Raw genomic sequence first — 25,926 nt, 5'->3', positions numbered from 1 at the left:
GTGGAGTTCTTTACAGGAAGAAATTTTCTAGGTATCTATATCTACTCTAAATTTTGACATACACTATCAAACCCTTTATCCTATTCTATATCATTTCTCCTATAAAAATTAATGCAATGCAAAATTTCTTACTGTAGAAAAATTTTTTCTATACTGAAACAAAAATGACTATGAATTTCCTAAATGAAAATCTGATATTATTCTTTGAACAAAAATTGCCTTCTTATTACCTTAGTAACACCCACCAAAGATGGGGCATGAGAATAAACTACAATGTAATTAGAAAATTCAAAATTAAAGTGATCAGGAATAATTCTTTGTCAAAAGACATTTCAGGTATCCTATTTAGATGCTCCGCTGAGGAGATGACAAATTATTTCTAATATGGTTGAATACTGTTCTGAAAGGAAACTTTGGACAATGCTGGCCCTGGCATCTAGAAATAACGGATCAACTACACATTTTTTTCTAGTTTGTATAACCCTCTCCTGGTTTTGCTATTCTGACTATTTCATAAAACCAACAAACAAAAAAACAAAACACACAGATGGCAGAGCGCCTTAAGGCAGTGCCTATCCTGAGCCACAAAGTCCCCAACACTCGTATTTTACTAATAACTTTGCCATCAAAACCAACCAAAATATCCTTGTACAAACTTCAATTTTTAGTGCAACTTTCTCTAGTTCTCCCTTAACTCAAAGAAAAATACTCCATTCATTCCTGACAAGGAAAATCTCACATTTATAAATTATTTCCAATCATCACCTTCAAAAAAGTTAGCAGCAAACCCCGCCTTGTTCACGGTCCCGTCAGAAACAAACTTCATCCACAAGGTGTTGGAGGTCGACCTTACGTCTTCAGGTTTATCGTAGCCACAGAAACGCCCTATCAAAGGGCTGTTCTCACTGGTTCCATCTCGAACTTCTAGGTAGTCATAAGCACAGTTGTCGTGTCTTTCCATCTGCAACAATAAAAATATGCAAACATATTATTTCATTTTTAGTAAAGTAATTTCCACAGGAAGATGCAAGTTTTCCAGGGCTATGCATGTCCTAGTGACGTCAACTATAAAGGGTGATTTATATACAATGAACACACAGGAGCATTTCCCGTGAGGTACACTGTGAAAGCCACACTGCATGAGAATGAAGAGGATCGTTCTGGTAGCGAGGCAAAGAAAAAACAAGCCACTGGAACACTGTATCCACAGGAGTCAGGATCCACAGACGTTAACTGTCTTGGGCGGCGCCTGTGGCTCAGTGAGTAGGGCGCCGGCTCCATATGCCGAGGGTGGCGGGTTCAAACCCAGCTCCGGCCAAACTGCAACAAAAAAATAGCCGGGCGTTGTGGCGGGCGCCTGTAGTCCCAGCTGCTCGAGAGGCTGAGGCAAGAGAATCGCGTAAGCCCAAGAGTTAGAGGTTGCTGTGAGCCGTGTGACGCCACGGCACTCTACTGAGGGCGGTACAGTGAGACTCCGTCTCTACAAAAAAAAAAAAAAAAAAAAGAAAAAGAAAATTAGCCCCTTGTGTGGTTCACAAGAGTGATGGCTGGGCTTTCACGCTCACATGCAAGACATGCTCCCTTCAAACCTTGTCAAGATGTCAGATGGCACATTAGCCATCTGAAATGAAAAAAATAAAGACAGAAAATGAAACTGCAATCAATAATTCTTCAGTAAGCAGAGCCAAAAAATATCCAGAATTAAAACTATGAGTAAACATGTGGACCAAGAAGCAGGCCAGTCACACCGCAGTTGTTCTGTGAAGTGAGGGCGGGTGCTGTGGAGTGTGTGTGGGTGCTGGACACTGTCTGTCCACCCACCCCCTCTCTGGACTTTCCACCCTGCAAACGAGAGCCTTTATTTTAACCAGTTCTGCATCTCAAGCCCTCTCTATATCATTCCCTTACTGAAATTTTGTAGAAGTATATGTGTACTTATTCTTCTCATCTAAAAGCTGTTTTTCCTGCAGTTTTATTTACAGATAAAAGCTTATTCCTCATGGAAAAAAAGAATCTCAGCCAGACAAGACCACAAGCGAAGCATAGTTGCTCTGAAACATAGTTTAAAAAACTGCTCATTGCCTGTAATAAAACTGTTATTTTATTCATAGAAAAGATGTACTTGAAATTTTCTCTTGATAAATATAGCACAATTTTAGGTTATGAATCTATTTTTGAAAGGGAAATCTGAGAACACGAGATTACAAATCCTGCCTGCCTGTGAAGTTCTTTACCCATACTTTGCATGGCTGCCTCTAGGAAGACGAAATGGTAGAATCAGCCTCTCAGCCTGGGACAACTCAATCTCTTTCCTTAATAACTGAATGAAAACACATCAGAACCTCTGTAAGATGACCATCCAAGACACTGTACCAAACTGGTCAACATACGGAGGTGGTCAATATAAGGAACGAGGCTGCGGTACTGTTATGTACACGTGGCGCATGTCTGGCTATGAAAATGAGGTCAGCGGAAGGGGTGGTCAGCGTAGGGAGGAGGTCAGCTGTGGAGGTCTACTGTATTAGGTCATATTATTAAACTAGGAAACTTCATGAAGAACTACACATTCATGGACCTGTGTTTTGGCTCCGAACTTCTTCAGAAAAAAAGAGAGAAAGAAAAACAAAGAACAAAAGCTGATAAATTCTTACAAAAATTGTGAGATAATTTATAAATACTTGGTTTTTGCATATTCACAGAGGCCCTGAAGGATTAATAGAGTCAGCTGCTTATTAGATATTTACATCAAGAAAGCACAGAAACTACACCATAGAAAATTTCACATCTTGTCAAGTATCATTCAACACACAATTCCTTAAATTAAGGAAAGTTCCCGTTATTAATGTTAAAAGATACAAGGAAGGTTGTGGGAATCAGAGAACATCCACGGAACTACGAAACCTGAATCCTGGCAATGGCTGGCAGAGTTGGTTGAAAAATCTCTTTTCTCAATTATTAAAATGTTAACAAGGACCATCTTCAAATTTGGCAGCATAAAGGCAGAAAGAAAAAAACTAGATCATGCAGTACAGATTTGCTGGAAATGAAGCAGTCCCCTTGCTTCCTCCTCTTCCCCGACACGAAATGGACAGACTCCTGCCTTCGGGGATGCTCAGAGCCTCCTCTGTGCTGGGCACTCTCCTCACTGCCTTCAGCAAAATAGCACAGAATTAGCCTCCTGGAGCTTGAATCCTACTATGGTTACACAGAAAAAAGGAACGGTAAAAAAAGATAAATAATTAAATCGTAAAATATTAGAAAGTAACAAATTCTACAGAAAAAACAAAGTGAAAAAGAAAAAAAATGAGAAGTAGGGGTGGAAGAGCGAAGGTTAAAATTTTATTTTACTTATTTATTTACTTTTATTTTTATCTATCTATCTATTTATGTATTTATTTGAGACAGAGTTTCACTCTGTTGCCTGGAGTAGAGTGCCATCATATCATCATAGCTTAGAGAAACCTCAACTCCCTGGGCTCAAGTGATCCTCTTGCCTCAGCTTCTCGAGTAGCTGGGACTACAGGCACCAAGACTGTGGCTTTTAAGGCACTAGTAATTCAATTAGTCACCAGTGGTGACAAGGCTGATCTGATCAACTACGTCTGTGTCCTTTTGTCTCAGTTTTTACTGTAATTCCATTGAAATCAGGATTCTGTATATGTGTCAGAACATTTCCAGAAGGCCAAAGGCTCCTTAGTCAACAGTACACATAAAACAATTTCTCAAACTTTTAAACTATAGGGCTTGAGAATAAAATAAGCAAAGGTCTCAGCTAGGCAGCCTGTCCCCCCTGGTCAGCAGCCCAGAGGGAATAGCTCCAGATTCATGAATCATATTGGAAAAGTGGGGAAAGAATGACCTGAAAATATAAGGTGAAGAAAGAAACTCCTTCTAGGAGAAAGACCACAAATGAAAACAAAATTACATTGTTCCATATTAGAAACCAAATTAGAACAAACATTATTAAGTTTAATTAAAAAGAAATTTTAAATTACTATGTTAAGATAATTGTTGCTTATGGGCAGCGCCTGTGGCTCAGTGAGTAGGGTGCCGGCCCCATATACTGAGGGTGGCAGGTTCAAACCCATCCCTGGCCAAACTGCAACAACAACAAAAAGATAGCTGGGCAGACGCCTGTAGTCCCAGCTACTCAGGTGGCTAAGGCCAGAGAATCGCCTAAGCCCAAGAGCTGGAGATTGCTGTGAGCTGTGATGCCACAGAACTCTGCCAAGGGCGAGAAAGTGAGACTCTGTCTCTTAAAAAAAAAAAAAGAAGATTGTTGCTTTTAAAAATTATAATACTAATAAAGAAAAAACAAGATAGGCACTATCGCAAATGAAACAAAAATTTTAGATTTCTTTAGTGATTAAAAATAAATGGTTACAGGGCGGTGCCTGTGGCTCAGTGAGCAGGGCGCCAGCCCCATATACCGAGGGTGGCGGGTTCAAACCCAGCCCCAGCCAAACTGCTGCAAAAAAAAAAATAGCCGGGCATTGTGGCGAGTGCCTGTAGTCCCAGCTACTCGGGAGGCTGAGGCAGGAGAATCGCCTAAGCCCAGGAGTTGGAGGTTGCTGTGAGCTGTGTGATGCCATGGCACTCTACCGAGGGCAATAAAGTGAAACTCTGTCTCTACAAAAAAACAAACAAACAAACAAAAAAATAAAATAAATAAATAAATGGTTACAAAGCAGGATGGAGTGTCTTCAAAGAACCAAAAATAGCCTTTACGTTTGGCCCTGTAGGCATCCTACCAGAAACCCTCGAATGTTACAGCAGAAGTTCACAACTGCAAAGACCTGGAAACAACCCACATGCCCATCAACAAATGAATGAATTAAAAAACTGTGATATGTGTTTGCCATAGAGTACCCTTCAGCCATAAAGTAAGGAGATTTTGTATTGTCTGCAACAACCTGGATGGAATTGGAAAACATTTTCCTAAGTGAAGTATCACAAGAATAGAAAACAATAGTATCTGTACCCAGTACTAAACTGGAACTAGGAGATTAATACATACATACTCACATAGAGAGAAACAGTCGATGAAATTCAAGCCTGCGGTGGGGGAAGGGAGAAAAGTGCTGGGCAAATTCTCACCCCAAGGGCCCACCGCATGGGTACATGTATATGGCACGCAACCTTGGTGTACAACATGCCCTCTAACCAGCATTTAATCTTGCAAGTGCAAACTATGAAATCCACATTAATCTGAATTTTTTTTTTTTAAATGGGATAATTTACATTGCCTGGTCATTAAACTCACTCTGTTCTTTTAACAGATATGTAATAGATCACTTTAAATTTAAATTCACAATATAGTCACTATTTATTAAAAACTGAGGTTTAAATATAAGATGCACAAAGTATAACTATGGTAGAATCTCTGTAAGCTGACCACCCAAAGGACTGTAACAAACTGGTCAACACACGGAGGTGGTCAGCATAAGGAACCAGGCCCGCTGTACTGATAGGTACATGTCTGACTATGAAAATCAGGTCAGTTAAGGAGGTGGCCAACTACAGAGGTCCTACTATATTTCATGGGTAAAAATGACTAATGTTAGGATGAAGTCCACTAGTGCATCTTTACGTACTAGTGGAATTAAATCTGAGACACATGCTATTGGAGTATCAATAGAAACAGAAACTGTATCTGACATAGTAAATGACATAGTAAAGGCTATGGTTGTCGCCTGCTTAGAAAATAACATGTGGGGCGGCGCCTGTAGCTCAAGGAGTAGGGCGCTGGTCCCATATGCCGGAGGTGGCGGGTTCAAACCCCGTCCCGGCCAAAAACAACAACAACAACAAAAAAAAAGAAAATAACATGTGTCTCATCCACATGAATTTATGACATTCAGAAACACATTATCCCTTCCCAACAGTGACCCTGGATGGTCTTTTGTTACGTATTTTTCGGTTTAATCTTAAGCACAATGCCCGCACAATGGATCTTCTCTATTCACGTTAATTATAACTATTTACTATAGTTATTTATAACTATTTCTTCAAGTACATCTACACAGGAGCAGTAACAGTGAGCACAAGTGGAAGTTTAAGTTATTTTATTTGTGTTGTTTTCTCCACCTCCATTAAAGTGCTTCATCCAACAATATAAGGAATGGATAGAAATAAAGATGGTTGAAGCTAAGAAGTGAACTGAGTCCATTGATACTATGCCAGTAGCCGTAAGCTCCATGAGAAAAAGAACACCAATGTCAATGATGTCTAAAAAGAGGAAGGAAGGGAAGGAAAAGGAAGGGAAGGGGGAGAGAAGGAGGGAGGGAGGGAAGTAAAAGGGAAAAAAAGAGCAGTATCTTCTTGAGATAAAGCATGGACACAGTTCAAAGAGCTGGGAGCTCAATTCAGTGTCATGCAGAATTACACATATAATAAATATGTTTTGATAATGATGAGGCTGATTAATTATGGAGTTTAAGGTAATCCGAGCATAAACCAGATATGAAAGTTGAAGTTTATCACAACATAAACAGAACTGATATGTGCACAGAGCAAGAACACCGTGAGAGCGAGAGCAAGCTCTGAGCGTTTTTCAGAAAACTGATCTGCAAGTGTAGATCCAAACACACACGGAAGGGGGAACTAGCACGCACCAGCCAGAGGGGTTAATGTTATGATCCATTACTCATTAAGGGCTCATATCTTTGATGGCAGAATAGAAAGAAACCATTAGAAAAGTCAGTGGTTTCTTTTTAAAAGAACTAAAACAAATTTAATCCAACATGGTCAACCCCACATTCTAAACTGCCCACCCGCACAGAGCTTTGTCCTGAGTACAGGGGAGGGGTGCTGACCCTGAAGAAAGCCCAGCCCTGGGGAAGGGGCGACTGTAGACCCCTTCCATGCTTTGCCTTCATTTCATAACCCAGTTTCCAAATAAATGCAGCACTGCACAAACATCCATTGCAGTGCCAAATTATTTATAAAAAGCTCTGAAAACCCCAACATTTCTAGATAACAGGTTCAGTAAAAGGTACTCCCTGAAAAATCCAAAGTAGCATTACCATATGACTCAGCAACACCACCTCTGGTTAAATACCCAGAAGAAACGAAAGCACAGACTTATAGAGATATTCACACACATGAGTTCACAGCAGCATTATGCACAAAGCCAAACGGTGGAAGTAACCCAAGTGTTCACAGGCAGAGCAAAGGATAAACAAAATGTGGTATTGGGCTATAATAAAATACTATTCAAGGGCGGCGCCTGTGGCTCAGCGGGTAGGGTGCCGGTCCCATATGCCGGAGGTGGCGGGTTCAAACCCAGCCCTGGCCAAAAAAAAAAAAAAAAAATACTATTCAGGCTTGAAAAGGAAGGAAATTTTGATATATGCTGTAAGATGGATGAAACTTGAAGACGTTATGCTATGTGAAAAAAGCCAGTCACAAAAAAGATAAATACTGCATGAATTGACTTGTATAAGACAGCTGGTGTGGTCAGAATCCCAGAGAGAAAGAAAGAGAGCTGCCGGGATCAGGGAGAGGTGGGCGGTGTGGGGTAACGGGCAGAGCTTCAGGTCTGGAGGACAAAGAAGAGGTCTGGAGACATCTGCACAACAATCTGAAAATTCCTAATGGTACTGAACGGCACTGTCAAAAATGGTTGAGATGGGAAATTTTATATACACTTAACTATAATAAAAGCCGTGACTTGCAATGTAATTTTAAAATATTGTCATTTATGCAACAGATATACTTAGTGCAATGAAAGTGATACAACTTTTTTTTTTTTTTTGCAGTTTTTGGCAGGGACTGGGTTTGAACCCACCACCTCCAGCATATGGAGCCAGCACCCTACCCTTTTGAGTCACAGGCACCGCCCTCAGGTAAGAATATTTTAATGCATAGCACTTAAAAGGCTTTACAAATAATAGGTTTTGCCTGGACGCTGTGGCTCATGCCTGTAATCTCAGCACTCTGGGAGGATGAGGTGAGTGGACTGACTGACCTCAGGAGTTCAAGATCAGCCAGAGACAGAGTGAGACGCCCTCTCTACAAATGGCCAGGCATTGTGGAGGGCACCTGTAGTCCCAGCTACTTGGGAGGCTGAGGCAAGAGAATCACTTGAGCCCAAGAGTTTTACATTGCTGTGAGCTATGACACTAATGCACCCTCCTGTGATGAAGGTAAGCAAATGTGTGGTACAGGATGAGCCGCCTGAGAGCTGATGCCCTGGGCAGGAGGGCCATGGGCCAGGGAAGAGGCACACTCTGGACCTGAGAGATAAGGACATTTTATTTTTGAATGTGTGGAGAAGACAGGTGTCTGACACGCTAGACCTGAGAGATAAGAACCACAGAGTCTGACAACCTGTTTTTTATAAATAAAATTTACATATTTCATAATTATTTTGTATTTATTAAATATGAAATCAAAATTAGCAACCCTGTATTCAATGAATATAACCACTATAAACTATATAAACCAAAGTATGGTCCTGACACACTGGTGTTCCCTCTCTGCTCCTGGTTCTGCTAATGCTACAAACAAGAATTTTTTTTTTTTTGAGACAGTTACACACTGTTGAAACACTAGAGTGCAGTGGCATCAGCCTACATCATCCCAGCCCACAGCATCCCCAAGCCCTGGGCTCAAGTGATCCTCCTACCTTGGCCTCCCAAGTAGCTGGGATTACATGTACCCACTACAATACCTTACTACTTTTCCTTTTTGTACTGGAAATGGGGTCTTACTCATCCTCAGGCTGGTCTTGAAGTCCTGAGTTCAGACATTCTCCTGCCTCAGTCTCCCAGAGTGCTAGGATTACAGGTGGGAGCTGCTGCACCCGGCCAGAAACCAGATGTTGGCTGACTGAGCAGAGGATGTGTGTGGAGGATTGCTGGGGTGGGAGCAAGGTTGGTGATCACCAGGCAGGTGCCTCCTTTAACTTCTCCCAGAGCAGAAGGATGGGGGAAGGGCGGATTCCCTGACATACCAGGGCCTGGGGACAGGGTGATGCTGCTAGTTCCAGAAGGACTTGTGCTGTGAGCCCCGTAGCTGTGAGGTCCTTGAAGGGCACAGGGCTTCACAACTATAGTCTTATTAGCCAAAAATTTGGCAAACTCCAATGGGAAGACTGAAGGAATTACCTTCTACCGCCCCACTTTCCTTTTACCTATCTTGAAAATTTCTTCCTGTCCTGAACTCAGAGGCTTTGACTACAGTATCTTCTCCAGGATTCATACTGGACAGAGTTTTCTGAAGCCCTAGCCACCCCCTGTAGCCCAGCACTGTGCTGGGCTCGGGGCCAAGGCCAAGGGTCCCTGTGATTACCCCACAGGGAAAAGAAACACCTGGCAGTGACATGGGGGAGGGCAGGTGGCTGGCACTATGGGAGTCCGAAGGCTGCATGCGTTGTCTTCAAAGGGATGTTGCCTGGTGGCATGTGGCTTCACATACTGGGATACATGGGGAATAATCCAGTGCCTTAAACTTCCTTCGTATATTGGTCATCACCAGGAGTCACCAGATATGGACAGTGCTATTAGGCATGAGGGTACCTGGCAGTTTTGGCTGGAGGACCCTTAAACATTGAATCAGTAACTGGGGAGAAGGACTCCAGGTTAGGGGTTATTAAAAGACTCTCTACTCCTGGGAGTTGCCAGGCAAGGAGGGTCATGACTGGACCATACCCTTGCACTGCCTCCTTTCCTGCCTTGGTTTTACACTTAGTGATGTCCCCCGGGGCTTCTCTTTCTACCTGGCCCTCCCTGCCATAGGGCTGTGCTGAGGAGGCCACCCTCAGTGGGGGCCACTCCTCACAGTGCTACAGGCCTAGACAGCCTCACCTGTAGAAACCCTCTTGGAAGCCCTCACACCAAAAACACCAGGCTTACACAATCGATTCAGCAACACACATCTAACAAAAGCCAATGTTGATAAACTCAACAACTGACAGGACAATGGATCCATGCGTTGAACTCTAAGCACTACCTAAGCTGCATAAAGATAAAAGCAGATACAATGAATAGCTGTGTGAAGTAAAAAATTGAATCCAAAGTTTGACAATCTCCCCCACAGACTTGTTGTGGGCAAAGATGGAGTAACAAGGACCAACTTTGTTCTTCTATTGTAAACAAGTAAAAACCAGAAATATGATAAGAAAGAATAGTTTTCAGACAGTGGTCAAAGGCATCACAGGAGACTAAATACAGGACAGGAGAGGTGCAATTCCCACATCAGCCTGGCTTCCCTGCACACTTGGGGGTTGCAGGCCCCTCCGCTTGCTGAGCACTGTCCCCAGGCCAGCTCCCAGAGTCAAGGCCACACTTCTGGCTGAGCCTTGGAGGGCAAAGCGCAAAGTGGAAATCTGGGCTCTGAAGCCTAGATGGGCAACAGCCCCCACGACCACCTTACCCAGCCCTCTAGACCTTGAGATGTGGCTTTGGATGGTGTGGACACTGTGGCTGCGAGTTTGGAGCTCTTAGGACCTGGGGCCAGGCTTGCAGGGGCTGGGTGACCATGCCCGAGTCTGCAGGTACCTGTATCTCGTCTCACTCATAGTATTCTTGCTGGACTTTCTTCTTCAGTAGGTCTTTGGTCTCACGGATTAAAAGAATGAATCCATGGACACAGATCAGTGGTAAGTTAGGATTTATTTTACAGAAAAGAATATAGAAAAAGTATCAGAGCTTCTGGTAGAGGAAAAAACACAAGTAGAAATATCTCCTCTCTACCTGGGTCCTTTGTTTTGGGATGTATATATATACATTGCGGAGTATATATATATATATATCCTAATAAACGAATGGATACAGTCCCTTCCCTTAGGGCAAGGTTAACGAAAGTGCTGACAAATGAATGGATACAGTCCTTTCCCCCTAGGGCTCCTTCAAAATGTCACTGCCTTCTCTTGAAGAAATGTCCCAGGCCTAGGAAACTTACATGAAATTGACAAGGCCTACAGAAGAATGCGGCTGGCAGGGGGCTTCCCTTTCATCCCTGGTTAAAAGAATGAATCCATGGACCACAGATCAGTGGTAAGTTAGGATTTATTTTACGGAAAAGAATATAGAAAAAGCATTAGAAGCTGGGTAGAAGATGGCAGCCGAGTAACAGCTTCCTTGCATCTGGGCACCGTGAGTCTGGGGAGATAGGACTCCAGGCATCTCTGGCTGGTGGGATCTGCCTATCATCACCCCTGAGAGGATACAGGGAGTCAGCGAGAGACTTCTGGACCCCAAGAGGAGGACTAAAACAGTGGAAAACCGGCAAGTGGTCGCGTGTGTTCAATCCGTCTAAACCCGCCCGCAACTGTAAGTTCAGTAGCAGCGAGACTGCAAACCAGAAAGACTTTACCTGTGAACTGTTTTGGTGTCTTTGGACTTGGCACTCAGCTGAACTGCCTTGGGGAGAGCCTGAGCAGGAGTGCGGAGAACTTTGGCCGTTGTCTAGGGCCCCAGTCTGAGCCGCTGAGCCAGACGGAGTTAATAGTGTTTGGCTCTGGGTCACAGGCAGCCATTGTGAGCCATCTGCCCCGGAAAGCTCCGCCCTCAGGGTCGCAGAGTTAGAATTGGGTGGGAGCTGGTAATCCAGCGACCAAGTAGCCTAAGAGCGGGGTCTGAGCCACCTTGCAGCCCTAACCCTTGGGGGCAGAGGGAGACCAGTTTTGGCACACAGGATAAGTGGATAGCCACTTCAGCAGTGATTCCTGCAACAAGCACTTCCCCTGGGAAAGCTTCTGCTCAGCAAGTGAAGAAGTTCAAAGTGCCTTTTAAGTGGGCTGAAGAGAGATTTAGGGTGTCTACCTGCTGGGGTCTGAGAAACTAGCAGCCTCCAGTCCTATCAGAACTGTAATTAACATATCATACCCCAGAAGACCACGTGTTGCCCAGACAATATTCAATAACATATACACACTGCTTTGTTTTTGGTTGTGTTTTTTTTGTTTGTTTGTTTGTTTTTTTTGGTTTGGTTGTTTTTTTTTTGTTTATTTTGATGTTGTTGATTGTTGTTTTGTTTTTTAAGTTCAACCTTTTCCATACAGATCCTTTTTCTTTCTCAATTTTTCTAGTTTAATTGTAATTTCCCATTGCTGCCTATTTCAATAATTAGAACTTCATTTTTTTGTTGTTGTTGTTGTTGTTGGGGATTCATTGAGGGTACAATAAGCCAGGTTACACTGATTGCAATTGTTAGGTAAAGTCCCTCTTGCAATCATGTCTTTTGTTAGTGTTTCTACCGCTATTATTTGGTTTTTCCAGCCAATTCTATCCCGTACAGTTTTCTGTTTGCTTGTTTTGGTTTGATTTATACCATTTTTGTCTTTCCTCTCTACTTGGTGGAGGTGGGGTACTGTGTCTGATCAGGTTGGCAAAGAGCTGCTGACCTCAAGGGAACCACCCAACTGGCCACCCCCAGAAGGTGCTTTTTTTTTTTAAGGTTGTATCAAAGTACCCTACTGTACACCTATATTGTTCTGTCTCCCTCTTTCTGTGCCTCTCTTCTTTTTGTCAATATTCCTTTTACCCACCCCCTCTCCTTTCTCTATTTTTCTTTTTTTTTTTTTCTTATCACTCGGTCCTCCTTTCTTTCATCCCTTTTTTGCTCTTCAACCTTCTCACCCTTCTGGTCCTGTAACCCTTAGTCCACAGGCACGAGAACTTAAAGAGCAAGAGGAAGTGAAAGGAAAATTAGGGCAAGGAAACAGATAAAAGAAATCACTCATGAGGAAGAATCAGCAGAAAACTATAGGCAACATGAAGAACCAGTCCAGAACAACCCCGCCAAGGGACCAGGAGGTAGCTACTGCAGAGGATTCCACCTATACAGAAATGTTAGGAATGACAGAAAGGGAATTTAGAATACACATGTTGAAAACAATGAAAGAAATGATGGAAACAATGAAGGAAACTGCTAATAAAGTGGAAATTAACCAAAAGGAAATTCAAAAACAGAATCAAATAAGAGATGAATGATATGAAGAATATAAAAAGAATATAGCAGAGCTGAAGGAAATGAAACAGTCAATCAGGGAACTTAAAGACGCAATGGAAAATATCACCAACAGGTTAGACCATGCAGAAGAAAGAATTTCAGAGGTAGAAAACAAAGTTTTTGAGATAACTCAGATACTAAAAGAGGCAGAAAAGAAGAGAGAGAAAGCAGAATGTTCACTTTCAGAATTATGGGACTTTATGAAGCGTTCCAACATACGAGTTATAGGAATTCCAGAAGGGGAAGAAGAATGCCCCAGAGGAATGGAAGCCACACTAGAGAATATTATAAAAGAAAATTTCCCAAATATCACCAAAGATTCTGACACACTGCTTTCAGAGGGCTATCGGACCCCAGGTCGCCTCAACTCTAACCGAGCTTCTCCAAGACACATTGTGATGAAACTGTCCAAAGTCAAGACAAAAGAAAAGATTCTGCAAGCTGCCAGGAGTAAGCGCCAGTTGACCTACAGGGGCAAATCCATCAGAGTGACCGCAGACTTCTCTAATGAAACTTTCCAAGCAAGAAGACAATGGTCATCTACCTTTAATCTACTTCAACAGAACAATTTCCAGCCCAGAACTCTGTACCCTGCTAAGCTAAGCTTAAAACTTGACGGAGAAATCAAATCATTTACGGATATACAAACATTAAGGAAATTCACCACCACAAGACCAGCTCTACAGGAAATACTTCAACCTGTTCTGCACACTGACCACCACAATGGATCAGCAGCAAAGTAAGAACTTAGAAATTAAAGGACAGAACCTAACCTCCACACTGTTGCAAAAGATAAAACAAAGCAATGGACTCTCACAAAATAAGACGAATAGAATACTACCACACTTATCAATTATCTCAATAAATGTTAATGGCTTGAATTCCCCACTGAAGAGACATAGATTGGTTGACTGGATTAAAAAACACAAGCCATCCATTTGCTGTCTGAAAGAAACACACCTGGCTTCAAAAGACAAATTAAAGCTCCGAGTCAAGGGTTGGAAGACAATTTTTCAGGCAAATGGAATTCAGAAGAAAAGAGGAGTTGCAATCTTATTTTCAGATACATGTGGATTTAAAGCAACTAAAGTCAAAAAAGACAAAGATGGTCACTTTATATTGGTCAAGGGAAAAATACAACAAGAAGACATTTCAGTTCTAAATATTTATGCACCCAATTTAAATGCTCCCAGATTCTTGAAACAGACCTTACTCAGTCTGAGCAATATGATATCTGATAATACCATAATAACAGGGGACCTTAACACTCCTCTTACAGAGCTGGACAGATCCTCTAAACAGAAATTAAACAAGGATATAAGAGATTTAAATGAGACCCTAGAACATCTGTGCTTGATAGACGCATATAGAACACTCCATCCCAAAGATAAAGAAAATACATTCTTCTCATCACCCCATGGAACATTCTCCAAAATTGATCATATCCTGGGACACAAGACAAATATCAGCAGAATCAAAAGAATTGAAATTTTACCTTGTATCTTCTCAGACCATAAGGCACTAAAGGTGGAACTCAACTCTAACAAAAATGCTCGACCCCACCCAAAGGCATGGAAACTAAACAATCTTCTGTTGAATAACAGATGGGTGCAGGAAGAAATAAAACAGGAAATCATTAACTTTCTTGAGCATAACAACAATGAAGACACAAGCTACCAAAACCTGTGGGATACTGCAAAAGAATTTTTGAGAGGAAAATTCAAACCTTTAGATGCCTACATTTGAAAAACAGAAAGAGAGCACATCAACAATCTCACAAGAGATCTTATGGAATTGGAAAAAGAAGAACAATCTAAGCCTAAACTCAGTAGAAGAAAAGAAATCTCCAAAATCAAATCAGAGATCAATGAAATTGAAAACAAAAGAATCATTCAGAAAATTAATGAAACAAGGAGTTGGTTTTTTGAGAAAATAAATAAAATAGATAAACCATTGGCCAGACTAACGAGGAATAGAAAAGCAAAATCTCTTGTAACCTCAATCAGAAATGATAAAGGGGAAATAACAACTGATCCCACAGAGATACAAGAGATCATCTCTGAATACTACCAGAAACTCTATGCCCAGAAATTTGACAATGTGAAAGAAATGGATTAATATTTGGAATCACACCCTCTCCCTAGACTCAGCCAGGAAGAAATAGAGCTCCTGAACAGACCAATTTCAAGCACTGAGATCAAAGAAACCATAAAAAAGCTTCCAACCAAAAAATGCCCTGGTCCAGATGGCTTCACTCCAGAGTTCTATCAAACCTTCAAGGAAGAGCTTATTCCTGTACTGCAGAAATTATTCCAAAAAATTGAGGAATCTTCCCCAACACATTCTATGAAGCAAACATCACCCTGATACCAAAACCAGGAAAAGACCCAAACAAAAAGGAGAATTTCAGACCCATCTCACTCATGAATATAGACGCAAAAATTCTCAACAAAATCCTAGCCAAAAGATTACAGCTTATCATCAAAAAAGTCATTCATCATGATCAAGTAGGCTTCATCCCAGGGATGCAAAGCTGGTTTAACATATGCAAGTCTATAAACGTTATCCACCATATTAACAGAGGCAAAAATAAAGATCACATGATCCTCTCAAATGCAGAAAAAGCATTTGATAAAATCCAGCATCCTTTTCTAATTAGAACACTGAAGAGTATAGGCATAGGTGGCACATTTCTAAAACTGATTGAAGCTATCTATGACAAACCCACAGCCAATATTTTACTGAATGGAGTAAAACTGAAAGCTTTCCCTCTTAGAACTGGAACCAGACAAGGTTGTCCTCTGTCACCTTTACTATTCAACGTAGTGCTGGAAGTTCTAGCCAATACAATTAGGCAAGACAAGGAAATAAAGGGAATCCAAATGGGAGCAGAGGAGGTCAAACACTCCCTCTTTGCTGACGACATGATCTTATACTTAGAGAACCCCAAAGACTCAACCACAAGACTCCTAGAATTCATCAAAAAATACAGTAATGTTTCAGGATATAAAATCAATGTCCACAAGTCAGTCGCCTTTGTGTACACCAATAACAGTCAAGATGAGAAGCTAATTAAGGACACAACTCCCTTCACCTTAGTTTCAAAGAAAATGAAATACCTAGGAGTATACCTAACAAAGGAGGTGAAGGACCTCTATAAAGAAAACTATGAACTCCTCAGAAAGGAAATAGCAGAGGTTATTAACAAATGGAAGAACATACCATGCTCATGGATGGGAAGAATCAACATTGTTAAAATGTCTATACTTCCCAAAGCAATCTACCTATTCAATGCCATTCCTATCAAAATACCAACATTGTACTTTCAAGATTTGGAAAAAATGATTCTGCATTTTGTATGGAACCGGAAAAAAACCCGTATAGCTAAGGCAGTTCTCTGTAACAAAAATAAAGCTGGGGGCATCAGCATACCAGATTTTAGTCTGTACTACAAAGCCATAGTGCTCAAGACAGCATGGTACTGGCACAAAAACAGAGACATAGACACTTGGAATCGAATTGAAAACCAAGAAATGAAACTAACACTTTACAACCACCTAATCTTTGATAAACCAAACAAGAACATACCTTGGGGGAAAGACTCCCTATTCAATAAATGGTGTTGGGAGAACTGGATGTCTACATGTAAAAGACTGAAACTGGACCCAGACCTTTCCCCACTCACAAAAATTGATTCAAGATGGATAAAGGACTTAAATTTAAGGCATGAAACAATACAAATCCTCCAAGAAAGCATAAGAAAAACACTGGAAGATATTGGCCTGGGGGAAGACTTCATGAAGAAGACTGCCATGGCAATTGCAACAACAACAACAACAAAAAAAATGGGACTTCCTTAAACTGAAAAGCTTCTGTACAGCTAAGGAGACAATAACCAAAGCAAAGAGACAACGTACACAATGGGAAAGGATATTTGCATATTTTCAATCCGACAAAAGCTTGATAACTAGGATCTATAGAGAACTCAAATTAATCCACATGAAAAAAGCCAACAATCCCTTATATCAATGGGCAAGAGACATGAATAGAACTTTCTCTAAAGACGACAGATGAATGGCTAACAAACACATGAAAAAATGTTCATCATCTCTATATATTAGAGAAATGCAAATCAAAACAACCCTGAGATATCATCTAACCCCAGTGAGAATGGCCCACATCATAAAATCTCAAAACTGCAGATGCTGGCGTGGATGTGGAGAGAAGGGAACATTTTTACACTGCTGGTGGGACTGCAAACTAGTACAACCTTTCTGGAAGGAAGTATGGAGAAACCTCAAAGCACTCAAGCTAGACCTCCCATTTGATCCTGCAATCCCATTACTGGGCATCTACCCAGAAGGAAAGAAATCCTTTTATCATAAGGACACTTGTACTAGACTGTTTATTGCAGCTCAATTGACAATCGCCAAAATGTGGAAACAGCCTAAATGCCCTCCAACCCAGGAATGGATTAACAATCTGTGGTATATGTATACCATGGAATACTATTCAGCTATTAAAAAAAATGGAGACTTTACATCCTTCGTATTAACCTGGATGGACGTGGAAGACATTATTCTTAGTAAAGCATCACAAGAATGGAGAAGCATGAATCCTATGTACTCAATTTTGATCTGAGGACAATTAATGACAATTATGGTTATGGGGGGGGGACAGAAAGAGGGACGGAGGGAGGGGGGTAGGGCCTTGGTGTGTGTCACACTGTATGGGGGCAAGACATGATTGCAAGAGGGACTTTACCTAACAATTGCAATCAGTGTAACCTGGCTTATTGTACCCTCAATGAATCCCCAACAATAAAAAAAAAAAAAGAAAGAAAGAAAAAGAAAAATAAAAAGCATTAGAGCTTCTGGTAGAAGGAAAAACCAAAGTAGAAATATCTTCTCTCTACCTGGGTCCTTTGTCTTGGGAGATATATATCCTAATAAATGAATGGATACAACCCTTCCCTTATGGCAAGGTTAATGAAGCGTTGAGAAATGAATGGATACAGTCTTTTCCCCTAGGGCTCCTTCAAAATATCACTGCCTTCTCTTGAAGAAATGTCCCAGGCCTAGGAAACTTACATGAAATTGATAAAGCTTCCCTTTCATCCCTGAGCCAGAATCCCCCACCAGGGCCACTCCCTGCCACAAATGCTGTGTGCGACTCAGAGGGCAGCCACACACAGGCAGAAGTGCACCATGAAATAAGGGAAAAGTAGAGGGGGCCTGGGATGCCAGGCCGCGCGGTGGTTCCTCTGAAATAAGGAGGCCCGTCAGCCTTCCCTTGGGCTAGCCTTTCTCCATGGTACATTACTCTCCAGCCCTCTCCATCTCTTCCTTCTGTGGGAGAAGCAGAAGGTGGGGAAGGTCCTCCCAGGTGGATGACACTGACCAAGCCGGAGTGCACCCACCTTATATCAATTCTCCCTCTCTGAGCAGAAAAAGAACATTGACTTAATCTGCTTCCTGCTGAACTGGGCAATGATAGAAGGGGGTAGTTAGGATTTCTCTGGAGGGAGGGCGATCTAAAGGTCCACAGTAGAATCAGGTCTTGGACTGGAACCATTTTTACTCTTTGTCTTGATGACATCATTTCTGGAGGACACCACTCCAGTGAGCATATTAAAAGATAAGGGCAGGGGGGTGGAGCATGATGGTGGATGGGAAGGACATTTAGCTGAGCCTTCCTAGAGTGAAATGACAGAGGCAAGGGCTAGATCAGTCCCAGTGTGGAGTATTGATGTACAGTGGTGGTCTGGAGTGTGCAGCATGGAAGCAGATGGCTGGATTTGGCCGAAGGTGAGAACTAACACACTTGGGCAAGTTTCTGTGAGCATGCCTAGGCCAGAGTGGCAGCTGCGGCAGGAGGTCCTAGAAGAAACTTCTCATAGTTTGAGGTTCATAGGGGAAGCTAGGTGTTCAGAGCAATATTTGGTGGCCAGATTGGAGTGCTGGCTGGAGCGGCTTACAGTAGTTTGGCAACCGATGAAGCATCCACATGGGGAAAGTTCCCAGACAGGGGAAAGCGGCTGTGGTAAAGGGCACAGGAGCCTGTGCAGGCCTCTTACTCAGGGCTTGAGGTGTGGTGCTCTGAGTTCCACCTGCAGGGAGAAGTCTTCCACAGGGGACAGGCCCAGGGACACCCTGCTGTCCATGGGAATAGTTGGAGGGGTAATCTCTGAAGAATTCTTGAGAACTGTGGAATCCCAGATCTGTGGGGGCTGAGTGCTGGGGTGAACAGGCGACCAGGAACACACAAGCTGGCAAACTGCTCTAAGGCTGGGAACCAGAGAGAGGTTAACAGCTGTGTTGTTTCTCCCGCAATTCACAGCACCACCTGCTATCCAGGAGGTATATTGCGGCATAAATATATTCCTACAAAAATTGGATCCCTACCTCATATATGTGTATATAAATTTGTTTTGGTTGTTATGTCTTTCTTTTTCTCTGCTTTTTATTTTAGCTTATATTATTATTATTTTTTCTTTCTCTTCTTTCCTTCCTTAATTTGTTGCTGAGATTGCTTACATCAGACTGTCTTATCATTTAATTTATTTTTATGTTTTTGTCTTATGTCTTGTTTCAATGTGCTTTGCTTTTTGCTAAGTTGTGTGGTTGGATCTTCTCCTATCTTCCATTTTTACATTCAACAAGAGCAAGGACTTCTGTTTTTTTAATTTTGGGGGTGTTTGCAGAATTTTATCTTAAATTTTTCTCTTACCCTAGTACACTCCTCTCATTCTCTCAGTTGACAGAGATTCTTCTACTCATCTCCTCTGTCCCACACAAAGTCTTTCAGCATCAGCTAAGATATTCCCCTCATGCTGTTTCTAGTTTTTTCTTTCTCTTTTTCTTGGTTTGTTGCCTTTCTTCTTTCTTCATCCCTCCTCCCTCCCTCTCCTTCATTTGGTTCAATGGTATGTTTAATTTTCCTTTATCTGTGATTATATATGTGTATATATATATATATATTTTTTTTTTTCTTTTTCCTCTTCTTTTCTTCCTTTTCCCATCCTTTGTTTGGTGAGGGCGGCTGTGACACAGTGGTGGTCTGGCAGGTAGACCGCAGCAGTAGCCTGGCTCAAAGAGGCCAGGAGAACTTTCTACTATTGACCCCAGGAATAAAGTAGTGGGAAGATCATGCTGAAGAACTTTTCTTACTTTTCTTTTCTTCCTTATTCAATTTATTATTCTTGGTTTTTTGTGTCTGCTCTTTTCCTATTTTTGGGAGAGGAAGAGTCTGGCTGTGGACAGACAAGTAAGGAGTGCCTAATTTTGAGGAACCCACCCAGCTCAGCTCCGCAGAACCCTTGAGGTATAGACTTGGCCTTAGCACCTTGCAGAACAACAACATCTCTGTATCACTTTCAACTTTCCTTCCTGTCCTCCATCTCACCTGTTCTTCATTTTCTTCTGTTAATCCCCCTTCCCCCTCTTTTTTTTGCTTTTCTTTCTCTTCTGTTTCTTTCTTTTGCATTCTTCCTACTCTTCCCCCCTTTTCATTTTCATTTTTTCTCTTCTTTGTTTTCCCCTTTCCTTTTCCTTCTTGTTACTTGCAGTAACCCTTCTCTGCCTTCTGACCCAATATGAAGAGGCCTCTTTCTCACCTAAACTCTGAGGCAAGGTAACTTGAGGATAAGGAGGAAGTGAGAAGGGAAAAGGTGTACAAAGAAGTGAAGAAGAAGAAAGCACACATGAGGAGGAACCAAAAGAAAAATCCAGGCACCATGAATAACCCAATTAGAGCAACTCCACCAGGGGACGGCGAGGCAATTCTTAAAGATGTCCCCTCCTATAAAGAATTAATGGATTTGACAGAAAGGGAATTTATAATATGGATGATGAAGATGATCAAGGGATTGGAAGAGAAAACGGAAAGACAGAAACAAAAGTCTAACGAGAGATATGTAGAATATAGAAAAGATATGGATGAGCTTAAAGAAATGAAGGAGATCATCAGGGAATGTAAAGAAGCAGTAGAAAGTATCAAAAATAGATTAGACCGTGGAGAAAAATAACATCAGAGCTAGAGGATAAAGTCTTTAACACAGGTAGTAACAGAGTCAGAAAAGAAGGGAGAGAAAACAGAGCAGGTGCTTAGACAACTAGGAGATGCCATGAAATATTCAAACATACAGATAATGGGAATCCCTGAAGGGGAAGAACTTTGTCCCTAAAGTATGGATGCCCTATTGGAGACTCTCATAAAGGAAAACTTCCCAAGTTTTACTAAAGATCCTGACACACTCCTTTCAGATGGAACTCGAACCCTGGGTCATCTCAACTCTAAAAGAACCTCTCCAAGACACATTGTAATAAACCTGTCCAAGGTCAAGATGAAGGAGACGATCCTGCAAGGAGCTAGGAATAAAACACCAATTGACCTACAAGGGAAGAACCATTATTTTGACAGCTGACTTTTCAATTGAAACCTTCCAAGCCAAGAGAACACGGTCATCCACCTTCAACATCTTTTTATTTTATTTTTTTCCATTTATTAAGTCATATATACATAGATCATGAATACATTTATGCCTTTGTGGGATTCAATGTGTTGATTTTTTTGTACAAAATGGAGTACTTTCATTCAGCAACCTCAAACTCCTGGGTACAAAGGATCCTCCTGTCTCAGGCTCCAGAGTACCAGGACTATAAGTACATGTCACAGTGTGTAGCTAAGTTCTCACCTTTTAGTAGAGACAGGGTCTTGCTTTGTTTAAGGTGGTCTGGAATGCCTGATCTCAAGATATCCTTCCCCATCTCAGCCTCCCAGAATGCTGGGATTACAGGTGTGAACCACCTTGCCTTTTAAAAGACTGTCATATGTAACTTTGAAATCTTTTTCTAGCAAAATTGTGGCTTCTGCATTCAGGATCTTGCTGTCCAGCATATTAATAATGTCAAGTTCATAAATGGCTTTAAGGTCTGTTTCTCATCCTAAATTTTCTGTTTGAAAGTTAGACAAGAAGCAGATGAAGAAGTGAGCCTGATTTTGGTGCTTTTCCTAAGTAAATGTTTCTAAATTTCTAAGTAGCACTGACAGCAATTTTAAAACATTTTATTCAAATTCTGGTAAAGAGACTCAACAGTCCTATCCCACCAACCACACTGATAGGAATCCTGAAATTCATCACTGCGTTTCAGTAGAAAACTTCACCACACAGGACTTTGTGATGTTAGCATTTGATGGGATCCCCAAAATAGCCTGACACATGCAAAATTCATGTAATAGTCCAGAACGCTGTTACTGCTAGTGCCCTAGCTTCTCCTATCATCCTCCACCTGTTTCAAGCCCTGTTAGTGAGGTTAGTAAACTGCTGATCCTTTATCACCTATTGGATGCAAGCTAACCTTCCATGGGAATCTCAAGTCCTCCCAGAGAGGCCACATTCTTTTGAAATACTGTTTAGTTCATCGGCAGTTTTTCTTTTCTTTTCTCTTTTCTTTTCTTTCTTTACTCTTCTCTTTTCTTTTTCTTCTACTTTCTTTTCTTTGAGATAGACTCTCACTCTATTGCCCTAGGTAAAGGGCTCTGGCATCATAGCTCACAGAACCTTAATCTCCTGGATTCAAGAGATCCTCTTGCCTAAGCCTCCTGAGTAGCTGGGACTACAGACGTCTGCTATGATGCTCAGCTAGTTTTTTTAATTATTATTATTTGTAGTAGAGATGAGGTTTTCCTCTTGCTTAGGCTAGCCTCAAACTTTTGAACTCACACAGTTCACCCACCTCATACTCCCAGACTTCTAGGATTACATGTGGGAACCACCATGGCCAGTGTGTAGTTTGTTTCCTAATTGCCTGATATTTATAACATCAATATTTTCTTAGCCTAAAAGATATGTGTTTTCAACTATCCATGTTTCGATTTATGTTTATATTAGGTTTGTTGTCAAGCAAAAATGATATACTTTGGTGAATTTCCATCTGTCAAATATCCGAAAATCAGCACATGGCAAAAGGATAAAACTTGTTTATTTGTTTATTTTTGATAGACTCAGTGGTGCCATCGCAGGGATGCAAGGCTTTGTAATCAATTTTCTTCATGGGTTGTTTGCTATCCGAAGAATGGGGAGAGAGGGAGAATCTCAAGTTTATTTGGTTACTTGGTGTTCCCCAGTTGTACATAGCAGACACTTCTTCCTCATTAAAATGTTATACATTTTTCAGGTTTTTGCATATGTGTTTAACTTCCCTACCAACCTATAAGCACCAGGTTCTAAACATTTAGAATGGTGGTGGGTTCAAATCCAGACCCGGCCAAACTGCAACAAAAAATAGCCCAGGTGTTGTGGCGGGCACCTGTGGTCCCAGCCACTGGGGAGGCTGAGGCAAGAGAATCGCCTAAGCTCAGGAGCTGGAGGTTGCTGTGAGCTGTGATGGCACATCACTCTACCAAGGGCAATAAAGTGAGACTCTGTCTCTACTTACTTAGCTTTGAAGACTGAGTTTTATGGGAGGAGAGTGAAAAGTTAGTATGACACTTAGTAAAACTTAGTGAAAATAGAAATCACTTAATTGTCAAATACCGAAAATTGTCACTACTTTTATTATTTTCAGGAAAGATGAGGTGACATAACCTGGCTTATACAACTTTCAAATAATGTATGAAGAATTCCCAAATCCAGGGTGGCTCCTGTGGTGGGTTCAAACCCAGCCCTGGCCAAACTGCAACAAAAAAAATAGCCGGGCGTTGTGGCGGGCGCCTGTAGTCCCAGCTACTTGGGAGGCTGAGGCAGGAGAATCCCGTAAGCCCAAGAGCTGGAGGTTGTTGTGAGCTGTGTAACGTCACGGCACTCTACGGAAGGCAGTAAAGTGAGACTCTGTCTCTACAAAAAAAAAAAAAAAAAGAAATCCCAAATCCAGGAAGTGATTGTGCAAGCCAATGTCGGAGGAGTCCCTCTGATCCAAGACCACCGTTTAACAGCACTAAAGGAGAGCGTCTCACTCATCTGCTCATCGGCTTGTTACTAACATGTGAGAATACCAGAAAGGGTGAAGAGGACACACAGCATGGTAAGAAATGTTTGAGACAGTTTTTGAGCAATGAAATTTCTAGAGAAATCTTCACATCTGAGTCTATGGTAACCTCTCCTTAATCTCCTTAGGATATACTTTTGAAGTCAAATGACACCTCACAACACATATTTATTTATAACTCTATGTACTGAGTAAATGGAAAACCTCTTCACCTCTTTCTAAGATATGCTGGCTTTTACGCCTTTCATACTTTTTTTCAACTGCAATAAGATTTAAATGGTAAATATTTATATTTTTACTTTTATAGGAGGTTTAGATTATTTTCTAAAGTTGATAGAAAGGGCCTAAATTCCCAAACATTAGATAATTGCTTGATACTCCTTATATAATAACGATGTGGATTTATTAAACTGTGGTAAATGACAACAAAATTCAGGTGGCATGGGGGTAAGACACGATTGTAAGAGGGACTTTACCTAAAAAATGGTATCAGTGTAACCTGGTTTCTTGTACCTTCAATGAACCCCCAACAATAAAAAAAAAAAAAAAAAATTCAGGTGGCATGGCAAACCTGTTAACACAATTTTATAAGCTATTTATTAAAGACATTTAGGGCGGCACCTGTGGCTCAAGGAGTAGGGCGCCGGCTCCATATGCTGGCGGTGGTGGGTTCAGGCCCAGCCCCAGCCAAAAACTGCAAAAAAAAAAAAAAAAAAAACAAATATAAAAGACAGTTATAAATTTAATAGTGTTTAAATAATTACATATCATATGCTATATTGATATAAATATACACATTGTTCTAGATATCATATACACACATACATATGCATTTAAAATGCCCAGTTTAAAATTATGTACGAAGGTATATAAGTCCAAAAACTAGATTCTAGTTTTATATAAACCAATCAAAACAAAATAGTCATGAAATACAGAAGGCAAATAAAAAAGAGAAAACTCCTTGTACAAGCAATTTCACCAACTCTTACGCATACAGTGATTCCAAATACAATTGGGCTCCTTGGTAGCCTTTTTTCAAAGAGAGAGTTATGTGGCATCAGACGTGTTGGTTATCCTAGTGAATGTTTTATTGTTGGACATATTCAGATAAATAATGGGTAAGGATTTAACAAGCAATCATGAATTCAAATACTAGAATAAGAAACTAAACTTTTAAAATTGTGAGGTCAATGTAGATTAAAAATTATTGGGCGGCACCTGTGGCTCAGTGAGTAGGGTGCCAATCCCATATACTGAGGGTGGTGGGTTCAAACCCAGCCCCGGCCAAACTGCAACAAAAAATAGCCCAGGTGTTGTGGCGGGCGCCTGTGGTCCCAGCTACTGGGGAGGCTGAGGCAAGAGAATGGCCTAAGCTCAGGAGCTGGAGGTTGCTGTGAGCTGCGATGATACAGCACTCTACCAAGGGCAATAAAGTGAGACTCTGTCTCTACAAAAAGAATAAAATAAAATAAAAATTGTTGCAAGAATATTGTGTCAGCAAGTTTCTCTCTACTCATTTGTCAGGTGAACCTTCCGGCATCAGACTCAACTCCATCTGTGTAATTCCCCTGGGTGTGGTTTTCTACCCTTTGAGAATCCAATCAACCTAATCATGCATTTGCATTTCTTCCTGGAAGACAAAACAGTGATTCATGGGAAGTAGGTGTGGTTTTAGGTGAGCCAAACCACATAAAAAGCCTACTTGTCAGTCCTCAGCAGGACTTCTCCAGAGATGACCCACTGAACTAGTGGCTGCCGGGCATTGCAGAGCCAAGAACTACTGCTGACCTGGATATCGACAGATCTGTTGAAGTTTCCAGGAATTAGAGCACTGAGAGACGATTCAGGTGTGTGTAGAATTTAAAGGAAACTCTTCTTGCTCACTTTCTATAATAAAAATTACATTGTACTTTAAATTGATGCATCACCTCACTCGTTTTACTCAAGCAAACAAGTAGTTTTGGCCCACATAAAAACAAGT

At 41.3% G+C, this 25,926-nt stretch overlaps 1 non-coding gene and 1 pseudogene across 1 annotated transcript; one reads left to right on the top strand and one right to left on the bottom strand.

The window, feature by feature from the left end:
• LOC128588807 (tolloid-like protein 1) overlaps window positions 1-25,926 on the bottom strand; it is a 506,486-nt pseudogene that overhangs the window by 8,498 nt on the left and 472,062 nt on the right.
• Window positions 1,520-1,627, top strand: LOC128589543 (small nucleolar RNA U13). Its single transcript, XR_008381093.1, has one exon. It is a non-coding gene; the product is annotated as a small nucleolar RNA U13 (small nucleolar RNA).

The sequence above is a fragment of the Nycticebus coucang genome, chromosome 6 (assembly GCF_027406575.1).
Source record: "Nycticebus coucang isolate mNycCou1 chromosome 6, mNycCou1.pri, whole genome shotgun sequence".
NCBI classification, from domain to species: Eukaryota; Metazoa; Chordata; class Mammalia; order Primates; family Lorisidae; genus Nycticebus; species Nycticebus coucang.
The sequence above is the reverse complement of the archived record's forward strand: the minus strand, read 5'-3'. Positions and strand labels throughout refer to the sequence as shown.